This window comes from Acartia tonsa, chromosome 2 (assembly GCF_053477335.1).
Source record: "Acartia tonsa isolate MP-2025a chromosome 2, ASM5347733v1, whole genome shotgun sequence".
In the NCBI taxonomy this organism is placed as follows: Eukaryota; Metazoa; Arthropoda; class Copepoda; order Calanoida; family Acartiidae; genus Acartia; species Acartia tonsa.
The window spans coordinates 51467586-51485789 of NC_137261.1; the positions used below are offsets into that span (position 1 = coordinate 51467586).

Sequence of the window (18204 nt, forward strand, 5' to 3'; positions counted from 1 at the left end):
TAGATAGATAGATAGATAGATAGATAGATAGATAGATAGATAGATAGATAGATAGATAGATAGATAGATAGATAGATAGATAGATAGATAGATAGATAGATAGATAGATAGATAGATAGATAGATAGATAGATAGATAGATAGATAGATAGATAGATAGATAGATAGATAGATAGATAGATAGATAGATAGATAGAGAGATAGAGAGATAGAGAGATAGATAGATAGATAGATAGATAGATAGATAGATAGATAGATAGATAGATAAATAAATAGATAGATAGATAGATAGATAGATAAATAAATAGATAGATAGATAGATAGCCAGCTTTCTTGAAAGTTGACGGTTGCACTGAACCGGAAAAATGTTTTCTCATGGTTTCGAGGGGGTGGGGTCATGGAAAAGGGCAAGTTAGGGGGGAAATTGGGCCGTTTTAGGGGTCGTTTGGGGTCGTTTGGGTGGTTGGGTGGGTGGGTAGGTGGTTAGCTAGGGGGTTAAAGTTTCTAGGGGTTGGGGAGGTTACTTGACAAGGGGTGTTATAACAATGAAGTATAGAAAAAATAATCATGTGTCAAGCAATTTATAAAGAGCACTGTACTTTGTAAGCTTAGGTCATGATCACCAATAACAACTAGAGACTTTGTGTGAAAAACAGACTGACAATTTGGCGCTCACTAAACTTCCCCCCCCCCCCCCATATTTAAATTAATTTTGTGTACAATTCCTCTTATTTAATCCCCTTAAACGTCTCATCCATAGAATAAGGAGGAATAGAAATGAAAACCTCAATTATTTTAGGGAATATTGAAGAAAAGTTGCGCTTGCGCAATAAAAACATAATATGAAACTTGAATGGTACACATGTCAAGTTGGGACAAAACTGAAATAATATCTTTTTAATGAAAATATATCGAAAAGTATTAGATTTTTCCTCTAACTTTATGTCTCTACTGCATAGAAATTAAATTTATGTTTATCTAATATTGTTTACCATTCTCCACTGTCAATGTACTTTATGACGCAACTTGCGTAATCACTCGATTACAAAATGTAAAAGTAACTTGCGTATAACTCAACAATTAATAAAATAATTTATGATAATAATTGAAATTAAAATACTTAAAAATATATAATTGGATATAAACATCTTTTACTCTCAGACCTTGAAAGAATTAAAAATCAGCTGCTAAGGATTTTTTGTAAACAAATTCATGCGCAACCCTAATACAAATGCCGTGATCATTATTTCTTAACCAAATATTTTTAAAGTCATTTTTTTACTAAATTTATGTTGAAATGAATTTTTGTTTAAAGTTTTGCTAATACTATAAGGTCTTAATCCATTGTGAATAGGACAAATATGGCTGGACGATTGGCTGTATGGCTTTTAGTATACTATTAAAAAAGGCATTTATTTTTCATATCATTTCTCGATAATATCTGAAATCATATGATTTTACTACAAGCCTTGTAGCCATTTAGGGCTTTCAAAAGTTCCAATTTTATTTCAGGCTAGCCAGGCAGAATCTTCTACCTGGATTCTATTCTATACTTTATCTTCTTTGGTCTCATCCCCTGGCAAATTTCTCTGCACTTACATACAGAAAAAAAAAACTAAAATCTAATATTTTCTGATTGAGAATAAATGCCTTAAATGTTTACTTTACTGTGCAATACTTTGTTGTTATTTTCCATCAAATAATGTTGCTCAACATATATTTCAAAATAATGTTGCTCAATTTATATTTCAAAATACTAAACGTTTTGAATGCTTTTTTAAAAATTTACCTTTTGAAAACACCTGAAAGAATGGGCTTTATTACGCTCAAAATAAAATACCGGAAACTCCTTAGTATAACAGCATGATACCAGCCTGGCCCAGGTTAAATTTCTTATGTTATACGTTTTAGCCCATTTTAAGGAAACCGCTAGAAGCTGAATTAAGCTTGGAGAGACCGGAAATCATTAATTCTCACACACAACCACTTTCTGGGTACCCTGTCATACCTTGGGTCTGGTATTATGTCGACACTACCACTCTATGGGCACCCTGTCATACCTTCGGTCTAGTATTATGTCGACAATGGGATGGTAGGGAGATAAGAAAATATCCTAAAACCATCCGATTGAAGAGGCTACACTGAAATATCAAACTAATACAATGGGTAGTTTGCGAAATAATAACAGAAAATCAAACTTAAAACACAATTGTACATAGTAGGATAATTTTGTGCTTTTTTTAGTCGATATTAAACTATTGAAATTAGAAGTCAACAAATATCTCTAGGTCTAACAGAGTTTTTATGCAACTAAACTAAGCACTCAATGTATAAACATAAGTTTTTTTCAACTTTTTTATGCTTTATACAAAAACCTTTATACAACATTATGATTTTAAAAATCAGGGTTAAGTAAATTTTTGGCAGATATTGTTAATAAATCCCTTAAATCCTATTGTATACAGTAATGAGGATTTTTGTCTGAAGCTGAAGATCTCACTAGATAATGTGTCAATTGCGTTCTATATTTTAGGTAAGCTTCACATTGATCCTATGGTGGTTTATGCTATTTTATTTAAGCCTTGGGTTGGTTTGAAGCTCTTTTTCTGGCTCCATACCCCTACCATTACAGAGCCTCTAGATGCTAGGGGCGTGTAGTCACTAGTTATTTTATAAAGAATAATTACTCATCCATTGTCAAATCCCTGAATACCTGAAAAAAAAATGAAAACAATGACTTTACTTACTTGAATGTTTGGGCTTTTTTCAGGAATCAATGGAAAGGTTGATGCGATATAAAACTGTTAATTATTAACCAATAAATTATAAAAAATGGATGGAAAATTATTCTTTTATTTGAAGAAAGGATATAAATTATACATGGATATAATGAAAGGTGAAAAATTGGCGTCAATTTAGTTTGCTTACATTGACATAACTTATTGGTCATTTAATTCATCCAGTAGGAGGGGAGTGGATTTTTATTTTAGTTTTACTTTATTCAATTGCATGATTATCTGGTGTAGGATCCAAGTGATAATAAATCCATTATCAAAAGCTTAATGAAAGCTTAATTATTTAGCTTCAAAATCGAATATTTGATATTTTTCTATTCATTTAAACCCTGGTTTTAGGCTATTTTTTTTTCTTTTCAATGTTTACCTTCTGTAATATCTCTATTTTTTGTCTTGCCTTCCTTCCTTTAGTTTAATCAGAAGCTTTAGTGTACACTGTTAAAAATATTTTTTTTTTTAGCATCAGATGATACTCTATATTCTTCACATTAATGTATAGTATCAATCCGTACGTAGTAGGAAAAAAACCTCATTACGATACAAGGAAGTTTTCAATGCTGTATTAAGTATTAGGTAATGTTCTGTGAAGTAACACGTAGTACTAAATAATGTATTTGTCTGTATAGTATTGTCTAATACGCTCTTGGGAATATAATTCAATACGGTAGAAGTAATTTTTCATTGCCCTCCTTCGCAATTGTTGTTACCCTCTATCATAATTTTTGATACTTTGTAGGGAATGAAACTGTTTTACTTTGTATGAAAGATCAGTTTATAATATATGATTATTATATGTACATATACATTTTGTTATATCAACAAACATACCAAGCAGAGCCATAAAACATTAATTTAAATGTAAATTTAGTAAAAAAATTACTTTAAAGATGTTTAGGACTAAACATTATCCTTAAAAATAAAAACTATGGTCAGTCATAATTACAAAAAACAAAACTATAAATCTGAGCATAAATAGTAACATTTCATCTTTGTCTAAAACGACCAAGCATTGAAACACTTCCATGAGAGGTGTGCACGAATGTTGCCTGTTTCAATTATTCTTTACAGTACAGATTCGTACCCTAGAACGAATGAATATTTACTATATTAATAAACCATTCTCTTGCGTATTGTCTGATACGCTACAGCGTATGAAATAGTACTAAATCAAGAAACATTTCTACAGCGTATTTTCCGATACCCTACAACGTATAAAATATTACTATTTTTATAAACTTTTCTACAGCGTATTCTATAGTACCCTAGAGCGAATCAATCGATACTAAAAAAATGTATGGGTTCTGTATAGTAATAATTATTGTGTTATATAGTATTACATAGTGTTATATATTAATTATATAGTTGTAGGGTACTTACGGGTCCAATACTCTCCAGAGTATCAATTGATACTAAATAAAAAAATTATTTTTAACAGTGTAACATAGGGAGAGAGGGGACATTGGGCTGCTTATAACACTAGTCCCCAAGGTTTTATGATAAAGTTTTCCAATTCGTTTATTGAATTTTAATTGGTTGAGTGTCTAAGCGTTTCAACACTAATTGTAATCTACAGAAGGGTTAATATTGTGTATCATCATTGGGGATGCACATCAATTTATCGTCAATGTCTTATCCCTTTAAATCCATAAGTGTAGCCACATCTAGTTGTTTGGTGGTCTTCGAACATCCCCTTTGAAATTTTCAATATTTATAAGAAATTTTATTCCTAGCACCTAGCCGAAGGATCTAGCCCTGCGTGCCCAATCCCTAGAGACTTATGTTGCTTTTCCTCAAAAGCCTCAGGCACTGAACCCCTCTCCCTTTATTTAATTAATTGAAAATAACAGGGGAGTATTTTTTCCCTTTGTCAAACTCCTACAAGTGGAGACTTTATGCTGCTACCTAGTACCAAATAAAACCTAACCTAACCTCACCTGAAGTAATAAAAAAACAAACGAAAAATTTCCCACCTCCTTTATTTTCAATTTCTTTCAAATTAATGGGGAAAGAATCTTTGAGGGAAACCGCCAAACTAATTTATAGCCCCAATTACAATTGTTTACATATCAGCATGTCGTATCTTTGGATGTAATCATTCTCGTTTCTTGGAATATTTTTCTCAGAAAATATTTTTAATTTCCGCTTATTTTTCCCACTTATAGAACTAACGAGTATATTTCATCAGGGAGGGGGGGACAATGAGCTGTTTATTACACTAGTCCCCAATTTTTTATAATAATGTTTTCTTAGTTGTTGGCTCGACAACTTGGGGGACCTTGATGGATTTTGATTGGTTGTTTTATTAGGTTGGGTGTCCAAACGTTTCAAGCACTAATTGTATCTATAAATGGGGTAATTTTGTAAATCATCATTGAGGATGTACATTGGCCATTGTCTTATCCCTTTAGATCCCGGATATTTTAAACTTCTGGTTTAGTTATATTATATACACCTAAGAATTATCAAATAATAGATTTATTATCATAGATGGGCTGTCAATAATCCGTCAAACTTAAAAAGGAATTTTTAGCAGAAAATATTTTTGTTTATACATATATTATTCCAATAGAATGAGAGCTAGAATTTTTCGACGATATAAATTCCCGAAAGCTAGATTTATCATAAGAAAGTGAACTGTTTATAGCTGATATAAGGATAGAAAAATAAGTACATATTGTAATTCTTCTTCTTCTTGTAGCCTCGCCTCCTCAGTTGGTATCATCATCAATTTCATCACGGGTAGCCAGATTTAGGAATCTGGCACACTCCAGAGGTCTCAGTCAAAGGTCACGTGGGGTGAGGGTGGTAGGATTGGCTGGACAGTTGAACAGGTGGTTCGTAGTATGTCCTGGTTGTTGACAGAGAGGACATATGTCAGGAACAGGATCTCTTTTGCTGATTCTGGATTTATAACTGTAAAGCATAATGCTATATCCAGATCTTAACTGGGCAAGAGTGGATCTGGTGGCTCTGGGAAGGTCCTTTTCAGAGTCACAGATCTTGGGGGGTGGAGCACCTAGGACTTTATTGTGCTCAAGAGTAACAATCTGGTCACGTACAGAGTCGGTGTGAATGGCCTTTAGTCTCTGCTTGTAAATCTCAGAGGGAAGGTCAGGGTAGGACATTTGCTGGATTTCCCGACCAAACTTGGACACCAGGGTTTCATTCATCTGGCGTCCAGGGGGGGGAGGGGGCTGGTTCCAGTCAACTCTGTTTGGGTGATTCGGCAGCTGTGTTGATAGCAGGAACTGCTTGCAAGGCATTTCACAATGTTCTTTAACCCTCATGATCTTGGTCTCCTGGTGGAGGTGATCAGGTTTCGACATTATGTTACAAAAAAGGAGTCCTCTGGTGTTGATGTTGATGATGATGATACATTTTGGGAGGTTTGGAGATTGTACGTGTTTGCTCTTGGCTTCCCCGCAGCTGCTGATGTTGTTGCTGTTGCAGTAGAAGGTGGATCCGCGACGTAGACACGGCAAACATAGGATCCTACATATTGTAATCACTAATATGGTCGGATTATTCCTACACTATTGGTCCAATTTTCTAATTATAGACCAATATTTCCAATATTAGACCATACTTACTTTTGGCAATGATTATGGAATGAGTACGCTTTCTGAATTGTACCCAATTGTTACAGGAATAATTTCCTCAAGTTTGAAATAGATAGGACAATTTTAGGGTATAGTCCTTTCCACGACATCCCTCCATAAGGAGCGATTCTTCGTATTTTTAAAATGGCTTTTTATAGGTTATTTTAGGTTAGGTTAGGTTATATTGTGTTAGGTGATTGCCCCACAGGGTTAGGTAATTGGCCCCGCAGGGTTAGAGCCCCCCGCAGGGGCTAGAAATAGGAGAAAAGCTACTGTGAAAAATACGAAGAATCGCTCCTTATGGAGGGATGTCGTGGAAAGGACTATAACCCAATTTTAACATGCCTTAACTCATAATAAGAGCTAAACGTTACTGACGGACTTACCCTAAATTAAAAAAAGATAGACTTGGTTTTTATTCTTAACTAACTCTAATAAGAAACCTCAAAATTAATTTTTCCCAGGCATAAGGCCCCCAAATAAAATTGATACATAAGGAATCTACAGAAAAGTTTACACTTGTAAATTGTAAGACATATGTCAATCAAGTTCCTTTGAATCTTATTTTTCAGTAGAGCGGCTACTCTATAATTTCCTTTATCAGTCAGTCTGCCTGTCCAGAACACTAAGGGGGAAATCTGATTTACTTGGTTGCTATTAAAGATAAACTGCCGATTTTTTGTGATGATAATCCTTTCTGAAGAGAATCGAATATAAAACTTACTTGGTGTGTCAGTCTGTCTGTAATGCTGTACACAATATGGATTTATATAAGGAAAAAGGTGACCAATGATCATAAAATGTATGATATTCTTCCGTCCGTTGGTGTATCTGTAATGCTCAGGAAGGAACTTTTGGATAAGATTCTAAAACAAACTGAAATATGCTCATAACATTACTTTGTCTGTCTGTATGTATGTATTTCAAGGTGAGTATTTATTCATTTTACAAGATTTTTAACAACGAAAATTGTAAAATATTTTTTTAAACATTCGTTGACTGCAAAAACTTCAGATAATTTTATTAGATCTCGATTGGTTGGTTTTAACTAACAGTTCGCAAATCTTCCTTTAATGATTTAAATCTACAGAAGGGGTAATTTTGTTTATCATCATTGTCCCATCCCTTAAGATCCCAGGCTGAAAGTTGTATATTTTAGTAAATTATACATATAGCCACCCCTCCCAGAAACCACGAAATAATATATACTTGTGAAACTTTGGGTTTACATTATAATAATAATAATAATAGCTAAGGGGTCTGCAGCCGCATATTTACAGCCGTTTGGCTGCTTTAAAAAATATTGTAGGGCGGATGTTAGTTTTCATCAAAGTGCCGAGTCGAGCCCAGAAATTTATTCCCCCTTATATGAAAATAAGAGAGGGGTATCTTTCGTTTTTATTTAGGTTAAATTATTTTGGGTACTGGATAGCCCCGCTGGTGTCATTGTATAGGCCCTGCAGGGTTTGAATTCCCCGCAGGTATAAGAGAGAAAAAAAACCTCCTACTTACTTTACTTTTATTTTCAAAATAAAGTGGGGGGATGTTTAGTGCCCGATTTGCACTTTGAGTGAAAGCACATTACGGGTATTCATGCCATATTAGACAGACATTCTACTATTTTAAATGTTATAAGATATATATATTTCCTAGCAGCCCCGTCGGTGGCTGACACGTGGTTGCCGAGCCTCTTACATAAGCCTAACCTGTAAAATCACATGTGAATATGAAACTATTTTGTCCATACGTAGCGCAGCAATAATTGCATGACGGTTCAGCTATAATACATATCTTATCCTTATGTAAAAGTAGCAGGATCTCTATCTGGTTGTTTAGAAGAATCTCTCTAACCGCTGAACCGATATGGTTCTGCTTTACTGTGTAGCTTCCCATAGGCAATGGAAAGTTTTATAACTATTTTTGGGGGAGTTTTTGTGTGTTGTATTGGTATGTAGAATAAAAAAACCTATAATTTTTTTAGTATACCCTAGGAGTAAGGGTTTCCTCACATATTCCATTTTATCTATGTAATTTTAAGGAAGCGTCAAACCGACGGACAGGCATACATTCACAGAGTTGCTGCGCATATATTATCATGGTATATTTAATTAATACGAATTTGGTTTTCCTATATTACATTATGTTTACCATACATTCAAAAATTGGCAGTCATTACCCCCAAAACTTTAAGAAGCGCAGCTACTTTAGGATTAGGGTCTGTCTGTCTGTTCTTGTATTTTGATGAAAATTGTAATAATAAGAAATAAGAAATTTTAGAGATATTATCTAACACACAGACACACCATCAGACACCTATATACTTGAAGGATCTTAAGGGATAAGACATTGGACGAGGAATTAATGTACAACCCAACATAATGATGATAAACATATTTACCCGCAATGTAGATTAAATCTAACAACTTTAATTATAATGAATGAAAGAGCGAGTTTGTAAAACTTTGGGGACCAATATAATATACAGTCCAATGTCCCTTCCCTTCCAGATATACTCTAATATATAGAACATAACGGTACCTTTTCTAACTAAATAAAAATGTGACAATAAAAAGAATGTAATTCTATTTAAATTCAATTAGTTGGCACTAATTTACTTTATAGAGGTCTTCCTGTCCCTCTCTTCCTTATGTTTTTAAAGCAGCAAAGCTTTTCTACATATAGGCTCGAAGGTCCTTTTGTCCTCTGTATCTTATAGCCCCTATGTTAGAATTGTTTTAGGGATTTTAAATTTGGCATGATGATTCCTGTAACAGTTACGTGGCAACTCTATAATCATTACAAAATTGTCCGTAGGTCTATTATTGTACATCCTTTTAGCATTGATCATACTAAAATCTTGATCTTATGATTCCTAGGACAATCATAATATCAAAAGCGAAGCAACTATATAATCAATTCTTACATAGAATGCAAACAGTTGTTTGTCAGCCGATTGATCTCCGCTTTTATGTACGTTAATATCCTTTTTATTTAAAATATACTGTAGTTATTTTTTTTTCTTACATTTCTATAGCTACTTATAAGTCTTACTGCTCTATGAAGCTTCTTTAAAAAAACACATTATAACTTAACCTTACAAACGAAAAACTAACCCCCTTCTTATTTTCAAGTTATTTCAAAATATAAAGAAGGGGGGGGGGTGTATTGTGTTCAACAATGCACAAGGAGGGAAACATAATACTGATGCTTCCAGGAAAGTCTATCTAAGCAGTTCTGCCATCAACGAAATCTTAAAACAAAATAAAATTATTACCACCGTTTTTGAGGTCTTAAAAAAACTAAAATTTTCTTATAATGTGATTTCTTTCAATGCTTTAATCAGCGTAAACAGGGTTCTTAGGGAATAAGACAATGGACGATAAATTGATATACATCTCAAGGCATTATAAACGAAATTATCCCCTTTGTAGATTTAAATTATAGGTTGAAAAGTTATCGGGCCAACGAATTAGGTAACGGGTTTATAAGTATAATTTACTGAAAATTGTTCCCTCTCTCCCTGACTTTAAACGAACGGCTTAAATCTCATTTTAATTCAAACAAATAACCCAATCCCCCCCGATCACACCCCTTTCTTCTTCTACTATTACAATAACTCATTTTAACCCCCCTCCCCCTCTCCCACAAACAACCCACCCAAAAAAAAGGAGAAATTTTTGTCCATTAATAATTTGTAAGTTAATCATGACTAATTCTTATAATTCTAGATAAATTGATATAAATCCACTGTATATCCTTTCCATATAGTCTGCACTGCAGTGTTCATTCATTAAAGCTAAAGTTTGGATAGCTATATTTCTCAACAAGAAACAATATATCTCATTCGTTGGCTTATAATGTTTTATTGAATATTGATTGAGTTATTCAAAGCTTAAATGGCCAAAATTAATCAAAATTAATCAAAATTAATTTTATTCTGCAGGAGGGGTAATCTTTTGTACTTTAATCTATAATTCATAATACATTGTCTTATCCCTCTAAATCCTTGAGAAAAAAGCCAATTTGTTTTTTAAGAATTAAAAAATCCTAGAAATCAAAAATGTTTTTTTTTGTGATTTATTGATTACACCTGATGTTAGCATTGATATAATATTGCTATTTATTTATATCATTGCTTCGCTACTCATGGACATTTTTTCTGTTGTTTTGTCTATACGACTATTTCCTGTGTAGTTTATTATTTTTTATATAAATTATTTTATTGTATTTCTATGGGAAAAGTTTATTGGGGTATTGTCTTGGCTAGGTTACTGCGTTTGTACAGTTAAAAAATGTACTTTATAAAAAAAATGGAAATATAACAAGGATGACAACATCAATAAAAACAGCAATGCACAAAGTAAACAGGGTGCATAACAGACTGACAGACGCATAGGCGTCCAAGGGGGTGGGGGGGTAATGGGGCGATTACCCCCCCATTTTAAATTTACCCCCCCCAAAATAGAAAATCTCTAACAAAAAAAAATTTTGCCCGCTTCGCGCGCATTTTTATACTAAATTTTTGATAAAATTGGGGGGTAAACAAATTTTACCCCTGCCAAAAGATTTCAGGGGGGGGTAACAAATTTTACCTCTGCCAAAAGATTTCAGGGGGGTAATTACCCCCCCCCCAAGCAAATTTTAACCCCGGGTTAAAAATTTTGGGGGGGGGTAAAAAAAATTTGCGGCGCGCTTCGCGCGCCATTTTACCCCCCCCTTAAAAAAATTTTACCCCCCCCAAAATAAAAAGCTTGGACGCCCCTGGTTATAGTAAGTAATTATGTTTATGTTCATAATTTTAAAATGCAGTTTGTGCCAAACTAATCAGGATTTAAGGTTTTAAACCATCAAATGAGAAATAGTATTTTTTAAAACATTAAAAATAAGGGTGGGGGGTTACCTCATTTTCCCTACAATATGTAGAGTTATGAAATGTAGAATTTAACTCATAATAATGAAGAAAACCATATCATTATTCATTGTCTTATAATTGTGTTAATTTTGTTATGGATAGTTTTTTTTTTTTTTTTTTTTTTCACCCGCGACCGTGGCTCAACACGTAGCGCATCCGCTCGTCATCGGGAAGGTGTTAGGTTCGAATCTCGGTCCGACACCGCGTCATAACTAAAGACGTTAAAAATGGTTCCCACTGCTACTATGTCAGATGCGCGACGTAAATAGTTAGAGTGGGGGGAATGCCTTGGCCCAAAACAGGCGCAACTCGTTACCATGCACAGTTAGGACTTCTCAGACAAAGGTCGTGCATCACAGAGAGTTGGTTGTCTGTAATGTACTGTACCACGGGTATGAGGTGAAGGACCAAGAGTCTGGCCTTGAGTTGACAAGTTGACTGTTCAGTCCAGGTGCAACTCACCCATACGACATTAGCACATATGGATAGTTTTTGCTGTACAAATTTAGAAATTAAGAACAGGAGTTTTACCAGATGGAATTCCTAATATTTTTCACCTGTTTGGCCGCGTACAATTGATTTTGATTTATGATCTTTTATTAAGAGGATTTAAAATAATATTTTGATCAAATAAAAATATCCTTTTTATTAGCTGGTGGCTACGCCCTTTCCTTTAAGAGGTTTGTTCCAAGGATTTTCGGGAAAATATTTCTTTGGGGTATTTTTTTGGTCTGGAAATAGCCTAAAACCTGCCCTTAACAAAAGTTAATATTTTCATTTAAAAAAGCTTAAAGGTAACTTTTTATTTATCATATAATGTATACATGAAAATTAATTAAATTACTATTTTAATACTAACGGCTTTGAATAAAGGTGTAGTTATGATAAATGTGACGCTTCCCTAAAAGTGATAATTTTGAATTATACCAAAATCCATTTTATTCTATAATAAAGGATTTATGTTTGAATTAGTCATTTGTTAATCTTTATAGGCTTGCTTTTAAAAGATTATGTTGGATTTTTACTTTTAAAATTTTGATATATGTGAGTTAAAATTTTTTGTATTATGAACTCTAATTATCAAATTTTATTACTTTAATTTTTTATTACTATTAATACTTCATTGTTAATATTAATTAGATTTAAATAACAGTTATCAAAGCAGTTATAAGTGTTTCAAGAAATTAATTAATATTTTTTCAATACCTATTATATCTAAAATCATTAAACAAACTTAAGCTTTATATGGTTTCTATAGTTATTTACTAATGTTATATGACAGAACAATTGCAAGATATATAGGACAGAAATCTTAATGTTAAATAATGGAAGAAAAAGCTAAGGAAACTGCCATTACTTTGTTCAAATGTTATAATGAGGTTAAAATCAACAAAAGATTTAGGTTCAATGATTAGAAATGGATAAAATAAATTAATTGTTAAAATTATTTTTTGTATCTCTATAAGCATTTTATTTATTTACTAAGTTTTGGAAAGGATTGTTTTTTTCTTTTTAATCTTCTAGGGGCTTCTCTCCAAAAAGAGGGGACTTGTAATGGGAGCTAGGAATTTTTTTAACAGAGCCAGGGGAAAGGGAATGTGATTCTGACAAACAATTCTAAAGCAAAATTTCCCACAATCCCCTTCTCTTTTTTCTCATCTTCTTACCTACTCCCTTTCAGTTATGTAAAGAAAAAAAACATGTTTACTCCAAGAAAATATTAAATTTTGTGGCATTTTCAATTGGAATTAATTGGCTGAATAGCAGCCCCTGATTAAAGCTAAACATTTTTTAAAACTGATAAACCCTACTAGAAAGAAAGATAGATAAACAACAATAGTTTTAACATGATTATGATTCCAATTCTTGTATGTCCTTTATCTATTTTTGTACAATTTATTTAATGGTTGTTGTTTACAAATGCGCATTATGTATTTCATATTGGGTATGAGTGCCAAGAAGCATACAATATCAGGTTTGCTTTGACTTTTTAAATGTAAATTTACTAATATGTTAGTAATAAATCTAATTGTGACTACTAATTTATTCAAGTTTTTTAGATGGGCTAAGATTTATAGAGAAGCTTTATTTCGACCTGTCAACATTATAATTTACACAAGAAAGTTTCCAAGAATCCATTATTAATTGTTAAATGTTTGCTTTAAAGCACTTCAACCTAAATTGCTGCAAAGTCATATATCAAATAGACTTTTAATAAAAAGGTTATATATGTATAAATTGAAACTTTTAAGCAATTAAAGGAAATGGTAAGCTATGATTATTGAATGCCTAAAATACTCAAAATGTAATGCTAAATTTTAAAAAAAATACAGTATTACCCTCGAAAAAGTATTTTTTAGCATCTGCAGCCCATATTTCTCAATAAAATATTAAAAGATGCATATGTACTTGTTCTCTTTAAATTTTCACATCAGAGGATATCAAATTATTTTTTTACATTAATCAACAGCCAAGATTTTTAAAACCAAAGTTTGGAAAAAGTGCTTGAGAAACTGGATATTGCTAAATATTTCTTAGTTTTTTATTAGTATATTACTTTTTTTCAACCAATTAAAAAACAAAAAAGAAAGAAGAGCAAGTTTACAATTGATACATTTATTATTGCATTAAATTATATTATCCCCTACTTCTTAATATGACCTGGAATAAACCCCTCCCCAATTTATGCTTACAAACACGGAATTTCACTTTAAAAAAGCATTTTTTTTGAAAAGTTACCTTTTTCCTCAGCCACTTTTTCAAAACTTTAGCTCAAAAAATCTCAGCTGTTAATTGATGTAAAACAAATATTTTTATATCTACTTATGTGGAAATCTATAGAGAACAAGCATATATATATTTTTTAATAATTCATTGGGAAATATGGGCTGCAGATGCTTAAAAATACTTTTTCAAGGGTCAATCTGTATTACTTAAATGAGTAGAAAACAAGTTTAACATCTGATCCACTAGGAAAGTAACTTTTGGCCTTTTAAAAAAAATTACTTTTAGAAATATTTTTTTTACTTATTAATTCCACTGTAGTAGTGGAGAGCAATGCAAACATTTTGTGGGAAAGCCAATATTGCTCTGACTTGGAAAACACTAACTAACTAGTTCATGTGTGAAAGGCTTTTAGTTTAGACATGTTTAATTGTTTGAATCTACTGCAGTTCACGGTAAATATTGCTGTACTTCCAAAAATCTATGAATTTTAAAGGCTGCTAGCTGCCAAATGGCTGAACATACAGATCATACCCGCACACCATTTTAAGCGGCAAAAGTAGGCCTACAAATAATCTGTAAAAGTCAAGATCCAATTATGCACAAGGAAAGTTTCTCTGAAGAATAAACGCGTAAAATAGGTCTTTTTCGCGCATTTCCCTGCACTGCAAGATAATTATGCATTATTGATTTATGACTATTCCAGATTATTTGTAGACCTTCTTATGCCGCTTAAGACAGTGTGCGGGCATGATCTATATGGTTAGCCGTTTGGTAACTAGCAGCCTTTAAAATTCATAGATTTTGGAAATATTGCTTATCAGCAATATTTTAACATGAACTGCAGTAGATCCAATTGTTTTTAAAAATAAATTATGATATTTTCATCCACACATAAGATATTGCAGTAAAGTTAATGAATCAATATTTCAAACTAAAAAATTAGCTTTTGTTGTTAACATTGATCATATATATATATGTTAACAGACAAAAAAATAATTGATTGATGTCATTATTTCCTTTTTGAAATTTTAGTTTTCACTAATATTTTTGTAAAGTTAAAATGGCAATAATAGCAAAGGCTATAAAAAAGCTTCTTGCTTTATACAATTTTCTTGGATTGTACAGTCCATGTGGAGCTGTTATCTACCCTATTTTGATGATTCTATGTTCTTATTCAGTTATTTTTTATGATTACATATTTAAAATGAACAGAGATCTAAGTAAGAAAAACATTTAATCTTAATTTAATTTGTTAATGAATAATAATATATATAAAATATATTTTTATATCTAAGGTGCAGTGGATATTATAAGTCTAATCAACAGTTCAATATTTTTCTTCAAGTCTGTAATTAGTCCAACATTGGAAAGAAACATATACACAAAATTTGTAAGGGTGCATAATCAACACTTTGAAACTAAACCTTCATACTTTATTCTGATGATCATGGCAATAATTTCCCTCCTAACAGCCAATATCATTGGAACAGGAATATTTCATCAGAAATTTCAAATTGGATCAATATTACCTATCTTTGGGGCTTTAATTGGATTTATACTGATAACCTCACAATTGCTTGTATTAGCTGTATCATGTGAAATAGTAAATCACCTATGTGAGAAGCAAGATCAATCATCATTGTCTAAATTTCAAGTTTTGGAAATAGTTGATTGTTTTAAGGACTTAAGTACAGTTGCTAAACCTTACATATTTCTAAATTTTTCTTTATTAGTTTGTAATCTTATTGTCAATCTTTATATGTGTGTTCTGTTTATTACTGGATGTTCACCTGCTTTGGTAAGATAGAATTAGATATATAATGTATAAAGAATTTTAAATTTATTTTATTTCAGGCAGGGAATTTGATTTTTATCTTTCCAATATATATTGGCAGTGCCTTAGTAATGCTTAGTTTTATAGGTAGGTATTATTCATTCTTACTTTTTACACAAATTCTTAATAAATTATTGAAATCTTACTTAGGTTTAACTCTTGATCATTGTTGGGACACTTATGCAGAAATGGCAAATTCAATAAGGTGAGCTAACTTATTTTATAGATCTGTATTAGTTTTTGAAATTCTTTCTGTACTAATACTATTTTATCTAGAAGAAAAGCAATTCACTACAAGAATGATGACATAATATCCATGATTTTTGTTATCCAAGAAATTGAGACATCACCAAAGTTTTCTGCTATTGGATTCTATACAGTAGATAGATCAACACTTACAGCTACTCTTGGAACTATCATTTCATATTTTATAATTTTGTTTCAAACTATTAATTGTGGAGAATAATATTATTTTATTGATAAGTGTTATTAATCACAGAAATGTGTATTTCAGACAAAATGTCAATGCAAAGAAAAGTAATTATAAAATTTCTTTCTATCCTAGAGTTTCTTGGATATTATAACAGATTTGGAGCTGTATTATATCCAGTTTTTATGTTTGCTCTGACATCAGCACCATCAATCTATTTAATGATTGGACAGAAAAATAGCCCAGGTAATAAGAACTCTGCACACAATTAACCCAAACATTTGAAATTATATTTGTTTAGGATACAATACTGCAGTTAGTCATAGTCATACTGATATTGTAAACTATATCACAATGATTCTTTCTTTTTTCAAGTCTTTGATTTCTCCATCTGTAGAAGCAAGTATTTACAGGAAATTCGTAAAGCCAAAAATTGGAGATTTTAACACAAACCTATCTTATCTTGTAGTGATACTTTCTACAGTCATATTGGTAACAATCCCTGCAGTTTTGAGTACTGGAACACTAGAAAAAACTGTATTGTTGCCCTATAAATTGTTAGGATTGCTAGGTGCAATTGTAGGTTTGATTGTAGTTCTTTCATCATTTGTTATTTCTGGAGTTGCATGTGAGATAGTAAAATCTATGAGTTTAGATCAGCAAGAATCTAGAGTTTCAGTAGAACACATGGTGATGTTGGTAGATACATACAAGAGTTTGACTAAAGTCATGCAGCCATATATATTTCTGCATTACTCTACAAATGTGTGTGCTCTAACTGTTAATTTATACATGATTGTGTTAAATATGTCTGGATGTGATCATTTTGTAAGTAACAAATTCATACATATATATTTCAATATATTTAATATTAATATTAACTAATGATGACCAAATAACAAAAATGAAAATATATAAGAGTAATTTTGAAACTTTAATTGTACTAAATTGTATGATAATAATTCTTTATATGTATTTTAAATCATCCAGTATATGATTATATCATACCATAAAATTTAGAAGCTTGAACAGTATTATACGGCATCCCAAAATTTAATTGCACTTGTTTGGCAAGGCTTATTACCTCAATTCTAAATATTCATATCAAAGTATTTATAGTGTATTGTACTTTTAATATATATCATTCTAGGGATTAGTGAGTGAACATTGGATTCTAGCTGTAACTCTGTCAATTTCAATTACTTCATTAACATATTATGGTAAAAGTACCAAAAATGAGAAAGTATTGCCTTCTTTTACTTATTAACAATGATTTGATTATAGGTTTTATATTTGACAAATGTTATGGACTCTACCAAGAAACAACTTTTAAATTACGGTAATTTTGACAGTAGGAAATTATGATTAACTTTAAAGAACAATTTTTATCAAAATTTTATCTTTGACTTATTATCTTAGAAGGGAAATCATGTATTTCTCAGATGACAAAAAATCTAAAATGCTAGAGCTTATAATTCAAGATATAGAAGCATCACCTCAATTTTCAGCACTTGGATTCTATGCAGTTGATAAGACAACTTTGACAGCAACACTTGGAACTGTACTCTCATATTTTATTATATTGTTGCAAACAATAACTTGTACCAAATAATATATCTCAGCAAGAGAAATGTAATTGAATAGTTTTTTAATCTTTTCATTTTAAAAATGAATATTTCAGAAATATTATTCTTAAAATGTATACTGAAAACCCAACTTGTATGGCAAACATGTTCATATTTGCAGAAAAACTTGGTTTTTTCACCAAAATTGGGGTTATATTGTACCCTTTGCTGAGTATAATCCAGTCAGTTCCCTTGTGGGTTACAATACACAATTTAATGACATTAATGGTACAAGGTAAAAATATACATATTAATTAATTCATTTTCTACCTAAATTATTTTA

The 18204-nt window shown here is 31.6% G+C and overlaps 2 long non-coding RNA genes across 2 annotated transcripts; both read left to right on the plus strand.

Annotated features, from left to right (window-relative positions):
* The first annotated feature begins 15333 nt into the window (after nt 1-15333).
* Nucleotides 15334-16321, plus strand: LOC145312858 (uncharacterized). The gene is made up of 4 exons (XR_013877145.1): nt 15334-15830; nt 15887-15953; nt 16017-16071; nt 16143-16321. It is a non-coding gene; the product is annotated as an uncharacterized LOC145312858 (long non-coding RNA).
* A 1125-nt stretch (nt 16322-17446) lies between these two features.
* On the plus strand, nt 17447-17878 carry LOC145312859 (uncharacterized). Its single transcript, XR_013877146.1, has 3 exons — nt 17447-17516; nt 17581-17635; nt 17716-17878. It is a non-coding gene; the product is annotated as an uncharacterized LOC145312859 (long non-coding RNA).
* Nucleotides 17879-18204: the final 326 nt, after the last annotated feature.